This window comes from Notamacropus eugenii, chromosome 5 (genome assembly GCF_028372415.1).
Source record: "Notamacropus eugenii isolate mMacEug1 chromosome 5, mMacEug1.pri_v2, whole genome shotgun sequence".
In the NCBI taxonomy this organism is placed as follows: Eukaryota; Metazoa; Chordata; class Mammalia; order Diprotodontia; family Macropodidae; genus Notamacropus; species Notamacropus eugenii.
The window spans coordinates 261,607,764-261,616,082 of NC_092876.1; the positions used below are offsets into that span (position 1 = coordinate 261,607,764).

The following is an 8,319-nucleotide window of genomic DNA, read 5'->3' on the forward strand; positions in this document are numbered from 1 at the left end:
TTATTGTTTAGTCATTTCAATGGTGTTTAACTCTTCATGACTTCATCTGCAATTTTCTTGGCAAAAGTACTGGGATAGTTTGCCATTTCCTGATCATTAGAAGAAAAAAACAAACAAACAAATAAATAAATAAGTGATAGAATAAGTGAATAAATGAATGAATAAACAAATACATAGTTAGGTATGTACATACATATATATGCATACATGCATACATACATACATACATGCATACATAGTATAAAAACTGAAGCTTAGTAGTAGTAGTCAGAAAAACTGCTATTAATCCTTATGGACTATTCAGGTCACATAAATGAATTGCACTTTGCATTAATATAGTGCCATGCTTTTTAACCACTAACTTAAATAAGTAGTCTGTTGAACATCATTGTAAAGGGAAACCAGAGAACAAGCAGTTCATTTGCTATTCAGATTTTCATGAATTCTAGATTAGTAGGAAGCCCACATTAATGAGATTTAAATGTACTTACATACTGACAAATTAAATAGTTTTAATGGTTTCCAGTTGTATGAAGTCTAATCAGTTCATTCAGAAGGTATTGTACTTAGATTCCATTTGTATTGCCATTTTCTAAAGTTTTACTTGGTTATTTATTTTTCTTCCTTTAATGTTTCATTCACTTATAATAAGAATGGGGAGGAATGTGGTTAGGGGACCAAAATCAATAGAATTGGTTGCATGAAGCCTAATAATAATCATAATAATAAATTCCTATTCCCAAATTTAAAAAATTAATTAGAAAATTTCTGATAATCATCTATGACTGTGTTCTGCTTTTTTTTTTTTTTTTTGGCCAATTGGAAAACTTCAGAAGTTGCAGTCATTGCAACATTCAGGTAGATTATCCATGATGAGTTAAGGCAGAATGATGATACCTATACCCTACAAAATTATTTCCTTCATGTTTCCAGGTCTGTAAAATGTTATTTCTTTTCATGCTTTTCTCTTTTTTTTTTTCCGTAGGTCAAAATCTTAGAGAAAAATTCAGAAGGTGTGTTTTAGCTAGTTATTCTACAGCCTCTTATTTAATTGAGGTCAGACAAACTGCTTTGTCAGGCTGCTGGACAAGTAGGCTATCTATGTATTAAGGCAACATTAATTCACCTTTGTGTCTTAAATGGCAGTCTCTAGTCTGTCAGAAGAGGATGCATATTGTCAAGGTCAATTGTGGTTTCCTCTACAATTCTTAACATTCCTTTTAATTAGCAAAATGATATGTAAATGTTAACCAAGATTTGAAAATACAATGTCAAAAACATCAACACCCACATTACAGTTTACATTTCTATTATCTCATAGGATACTACTAACTTCGATATATTAAATCTGATTCATGTGCATAATTCTCTTTTATTAATTAACACACTGATTTCTTATGCCTATTCTGAGTAGTGTATAATCTCCCTCCCCATCTTTCCCACTCTGGCACAAACATAGACACACATACACATACACACGTACACAGAGTTCACATTGCTAATTTGATTCTATGAGAAGTTGATTTAAGTAAAACAAGTAATTTATTCCTTAGCAACAATGGTGTAAATAGGAACTATCTTTGAAGCAATAATTCAAACTATCTTTTTTAAAATAGAGACCTAAGATGGCAACAAGAATTGTAATCAATGCCCTTGCCTGGGCTAGATTTGAAATGACAAAAAATAGAATGGTCTACCTTAAGTTATGGTGAATATCCCCCTTTTGAAATTATCAAGTAGAAGCTGGATGATAACTTCTTACAAAGTTTGCTTTAGACTATATGTCTTCCAAGGCCCATTCCAATATGCAAATTCCGTAGCTTTGAATGATCAGTGGGATTATTGAAATTTTATAATTGATGGGTGATTCCTGGAGTGGAAAGGTATATTCCATCTGGCCTCAGAAAGGAAGCTCACCTTCTGCAATGTCAGTGTCACGGACTAATCACTAGTGCATTATATTAGGTATAGCTCCCCTAGTATACCCACATCTATCCTTTTAGGTACTTCCCATTTCTTCCTCATCTGCATCAGTTAAAGACTCTCTAAAATTGCATTTTTGGATAGTTTCCCATTTTTAGCCATCTTTTCTTTTTCACCTTAAGATCATCAAATTTTACTTATCCAATCTTTCAAATCATTAAAATTCACTTTGCCAAATCAAAGGTATGCATCATATTCTAACTGATTTTGCTTGTCTTATCTAACTTGAACTCTAAGGTTGTACAGTCATTGTGTTCCAAGGTTAGTATAATTTCTATTTCATCAATTACCTTTTCTTTGGGTAAGAATCAAGGTCAGAATAGAATTATTCTTCCTCACTTCCTCTATTAAGTCAAATCAATAATTTATTTGCCATTTCTTGATCATAATTGTGTCCCTTCTCTCTGACAAGTCTGTGATATACAGCTTACAGTCATCAAATTTCTCCAGATTGTATTGGCCTGAAGTATGCCCCCAAAATAATGTTGTACCTTTTTCTCCCTTTTTTGACTCTTTTGCTAATGGATCTTCCCTGCCCTTACCCTTCTTTACCTTCTTCCCTTTACTTCTTGAATTTTGATACTTGCAAATATCATGTATCATGTACCACAAATTCCTTTACACCCAATGAATTTCTTCTTGCTTAAGGTCTTTTCTTTCATTGACATTTTGCACACAGCAGCTTGGGGCAGCTAGGTGGTGCAGTGGATAGAGCATCACTCAGGAAGACCTGAGTTCAAATCTCACCTCAGACACTTGACACTCACTAGCTGTGGGACCTTGGGCAAGTCACTTAACCCCAATTGCCTCATCCTGGATCATCTCCTGTCATCCAGATGAATATCTGGTCACTGGGTTCAGATGGCTCTGGAGGAGAAGTGAGGCTGGTGACCTGCACAGCCCTCCCTCACTCAAAACAAAAGTCAAGTGCAAGTCTTGTCATCATTTCTTGATGGCATGTTCTTCTTTGGCAATAAAGGATGAACACACACACACACAGCAGCTGCATCCTGCTGAGATTTTAAGATATCTGACATCCTTGCATGAAGAGTTCTCATCCTCATCATTTTTACCAGTATTCCACATATTTGAATAGAGACATCAGGTCAGGAGTATCATTTCTGTCATTATTTTCTGTAATTATCTCCTATGGATCGCCAAGGGCCCTTCTTCTTTTCTTCTCCTTGGTAAGCCATGCCTGTTTCCCTCTATGAAATATGACAGTAGAGGACCACTTTTCTTCTTCACTCTTTCTTTTGATTCCTGTTCACCATTCAAAGACCTTCAAAAACTATCTCACTCTTACCTGTCCAGTCTTCGTAGACCTTACCACTGACATACATCCTTGGATCCAGTGACCCTGGAGTCATGGCTATTCCACAAACAAAACACTCCATCTCTCAATCCCTCTGTCTCTCACCCATGTCTGGAATGTTTTTTTTTACCTTTTTACCTACTGAAATCCCCTCTCTGACAGTTCTCTTTGAAGTCCTAGCTAAAACCCCATCTTCTAGAGGAATCTGTCTCCTATTCCTTTTAATTCCAAAGGCTTTCCATTGGTAATTTAATTTCTATTTATACTGTGTATCATCTGTTTTGTATATATTTATTTGCTTGTTGTCTCTATTAGATTAACCTCCTTGAGGACGGAGATTGCATTTTACCTGTTTTTTGTTTTTTTGATTTTTTTTTTATCTGCAGCGCTCAGTACAGTGTCTGGCACATAGCAGACGCTTAATAAATGTTTGATTGATTGATTCAAAGTTCTCTTCATCATTTCAGTAAGTGGCCGTGTAAACAGACTCTATCCCCTGAAACCAGAAATGGCATACCTCATGTTAAAGTGCTTTGTTTTACTCTGCTTCACAGATATTGTATTTATTTTTTACAAATTGAAAATTTGTGGCAACCCCATGTTTAGCAAACCTATTGGCACTATTTTTTTCAACAGCATGTGATCACAGTGTTTTTCTGTGTAACATCTCTCAACAGTTCAAACATTTCCATTTTTATTATATCTCTTATGATGATCTGTGATCAGTATTCTAAGATATTACTACTGTAATTGTTTTGGGGCACCAAAAATTGTCCAGATAATATGAGAAATTTAATCAATAAATGTTTTAGGCAATCTGACTGCTCTCCTGACTAGCCATTTCCCATATCTCTCTCTATTCTTAAACCTCTCTATTCCCTGAGATACACCAATATTGAAATTAGGGCAATTAATAATCTTGCAATGTCCAAGCAAAGGAAGTCAATTGATGAGGCAAACCTCATTGCTGTCTTCTTTTATTTTTTAATTTTTACTTTTTATTTTTTTTCAAAGTTCAAACTTTATTCCCGATGTGGGACAGGTTTTTTTTATTCCTCATTTTGAGATTCATCTCTATCCCAGGGAGACAGTCCCATTACCTTCCACCCACTTTTCACCTTTCCAGCAAGGAGAAAGAAATGAGAAACCTGGGAAGAATACAAGATGAATGCTTTGTGCAACACCTCTCCTGTCCCCTGTCCATCTTTCCTGTCACTACAGGGAATAACTTCTGCCCTGCACTATCACTTTTAGCAATTGTTCTGTTATTCCATTCCCCCTACCCCTCCAAAAAACAAAAAAAGAAGAAACACCGTCACTTTAAAAAAAGGATCCTGAGCTGGGGGGCTGGAGGGGGTGTAAATGTCACACAGGCAGTGGTGACAGCCACTACTGTTTCTGCTGCATAGCCTCCTTCCTAGCTGGGTCCTGTAGCAGCTGGGTGTCAACTTCATCTGCTGGCAGCTGCACATATCTGACTACAGAGCCCCCGATAAAACAATTCTTCACAGAGAGCATATGAGGATATTTTTCTGGATCTGTAACACTGATATCTGTTAGTCTGATGTTGAGATACTGGTCCACAGAGCGGAGGGTCCCACAGATGCTCAAGTCGTTCTTGAGTTCCACAACCACATCCTTTCCCACAAGTGACTTGAAGAAGCAGTAGAAAAGCATGGTCCTCGCACCTCGACTCAGGTCCGGGAGAGGAGGTGGGGCGGCTTAGCTGGGGTTGCGGGGGATCGTTGCCACCCGAGTCCACGTTGTCTTCTTTTAAGAGATTGCCACAGCCACCTCAACTTTCAGAAACCACAATCCTGATCAGTTAGCAACAATCAAAATCAAGGCAAGATTCTCCAACAGCAAAATGATTACAATTCCCTGATGGCTGAGATGATGGTTAACATTTTTAGAAAGTATCTCTTAATTAAGGTAGGTATATTGTTTTTTTTTTCTTTTAGCCATTATAGTACTGCATACTTAATACACTAGAGCATAATTTAAATGTAACTTTTATATGCACTGGGAAACCAAAAAATTTGTCTGACTTACTTTGCTAAGTTATCAAATTTATTATGATAGTCTGGAAATGAACTGGCAATACTCTGAAGTATTTTTATATGCTTCATCCCTTTATAATGTGTAGTAGCCCAGAAAACCAAATGTTATTCTCTGATATAATTTTTCCCCACACACTACTTTTCATAAAGGAAGACCAAGCTGTAGACCAAATAATGAAGTAAAAGAGTTTTTGTCTTGAATTTCATCTTACCTCCTCTTTTTAGAATTGTTTTTGTTACTTTACTTTTCCTTTTTTATTTAATATTTAATTTTCTCAGTTACTTGTAAACAATTTGTAACATTTGCTTTTAAAATTTCAAGCTCCAAATTCTCTGCCTTACTTCCTTCCCATCTTAAGTCCTCATTCAGAAGGCAAGTAATTCCATACAGGTTACATATGTGTAGTCATGTAAAACATATCCATAATAGTCTTGTTTTGGAAGAAAACATAAACAAAACATAAACAAAAACAAAAATAGCTTCAATCTCTATTTAGAAACCATCAGCTATTTCTCTGAGGATGGATAACATGTTTCATTCTAAGACTTTCAGAAATGTCATGGATCATTGTATTGCTGAAAATAGCTGTCATTCACAGCTGATCATTCTATAATGTCTCTGTTACTTTGTAACCTTTATATTTACTTTGCATCTAGGTTCTTATGAGAGCATCCTGCTCATTATTTCTTATGGTGAAATAGTATTCCATCACAATTACATGACACAGCTTATTTAATCATTTCCTAATCTATGTGCATAGCCTCAGTTTCCAATTCTTTACCCCCAGAAACTGTTTTTATACATAGAAGTCCTTTTTTGTCCTCTCTTTTGGGATACAGATATAGTATAGCCCTTTGAGTATATTTCCAAACTATAGAATAGTTTAATCAGTTCATAACTCCAACAATAGTACCTTGATGTCTCATTTTTTCCCACACCCACTCCAACATTTGTCATTTACTTTTTCTGTCCTATTATCTAATCCAAAGGTATAGGGTAGTGTCTTAGATTTGTTTTAACTTTCATTTCTCCAATCCATGGTGAGTTGGAATATTTTGTCCAATGGCTATAGGTAGCTTGAATTACTTTATCAAAAACCTGATTGTGTCTTTTGATTATTTATCAATTGAGGAATGGCTCTTATTTGTATAAATTGGAAATAGTTCTCTATATATTAGAGAAATGAGACCTCTATCAGAGGAATTTATTTCAATTTTTTTCCACACTTACTATTACTAACTGTATTTCCCACCATCTTATTGACCCTACAAACATCTATTCTATTTTCTCTCTTATTTCACTCTGTCCCTCTTCAAAAGTGTTTTGCTTCTGATTACTCCTTCCCCCAATCTGCTTTTTCTTCTATCACCTCTCTCCTCTTGTCCCCTTAGTCTTCTTTTTTCTTGTATGCTAGATAGAAGTATATACCCCATTACCTGTGTATCTTATTTCCCAGTTATTTGTAAAAACTATTTAACATTCATTTTTAAAACTTTGACTTGCAAATTCTCACCCTTCTTCTCTCCCCCTCACTGAGAACACAAAAAATTTGATATAGGCTATATATGTGTATTCATGAAAAACACTTCCATAATAAGCACATCATGAGAGACTGTATATCCCTCCATCTTATTCTGCCCATTCTATTTATTCTAGCCTCTCCTTTCACCTTGTCACTGATAACCTTCCTCCAATCTATCGTCATTTGTATCACTCTACCCTTTCTCTTATCCCCTTCCCTCCTAGTGTCCTATAGGGTAGGATAAAGTTGCATATCCAATTGAGTGTTTATGTTATTCTCTCCTTAAGTGAATTTGGATGAGAATAAGTTTCACATATTCTCTTTCATTTCCCCCCTTATTGCCTCCTTCATAAAAACTTTTTCTTGCCTCTTTTATGAGAGATAATTTATCACACATTATCTCTCCCTTTCTTTATCTCCCAGTACATTCCTCACTCAGCCTTTAATTTATTTTTTAGATATCATTCTTTCATATTCAAATCACTCTGGGTCCTCTGTCTATACATACACATATACATACATGTGTGCATACACATTTGCACATATGTATGCACATGTATGTGCATGTGTGTGTACATATATGCAATTTATGCATATACATATATACACATACACACATATAAGCATACACATATGTGTGTATCCATATAACTATATAGATAGATCTAGAGATAGATAGATACATATAGATATCTATAGATAGACATAGATATAAAGACAGACAGATATATTGATGTCTATATCTATCTGTATATACATACACACATACATACATGTGTAAACACATACATACACATATATGCACAAATTTACATGCATCCTTATTATACAATACATACATGAATATACATATGTGTATAAATACATGTATGCGTATGAGTATACATATTCATATTCTCTCTAACTGCCCTAATAATAAGAAAAATCTCATGAGTTACAAATATCATCTTTCCATGAAGGAATGTAAAGAGATCAACTTTTGTAAGACCTTCATGATATCTCTTTCCTGTGGTCCTTTTCTTGTTTCTCTTGAGTCTTTTGAAGTCAAATTTTCTACTTAGCTCTGGTGTTTTCTCAAGTGAATATTAAATTCCTCTGCCTCACTGAATATTATCTGACCCCCACTCCCCATGAATTGCACTCAGTTTTGATGGGTAGAGGATTCTTGGTTTTAATCTTAGGTTCTTTGACTTCTGAAATATCATATTCTAAGTACTCTGATCTCTTAATGTAGAAACTGCTAAATCTTATGTTATCCTGATGATACTTCCAATAATACCTGAATTGTTTCTGCATGCATGAAATATTTTATCCTTCACCTGCAAACTCTGTGATTTGGTTACAATATTCCTGGGAGTTTTTCATTTGAAATCTCTTTCCAGAGGTGATTGTTGGAGTCTTTCAATTTCTATTCTACCCTTTGGTTCTAGAATATCAG

General features: G+C 35.0%; 1 pseudogene; it reads right to left on the reverse strand.

Annotated features, from left to right (window-relative positions):
• Positions 1 to 4,589: 4,589 nt before the first annotated feature.
• On the reverse strand, positions 4,590 to 5,045 carry LOC140509136 (U6 snRNA-associated Sm-like protein LSm2 pseudogene; annotated as a pseudogene).
• Between the last annotated feature and the right edge of the window lie 3,274 nt (positions 5,046 to 8,319).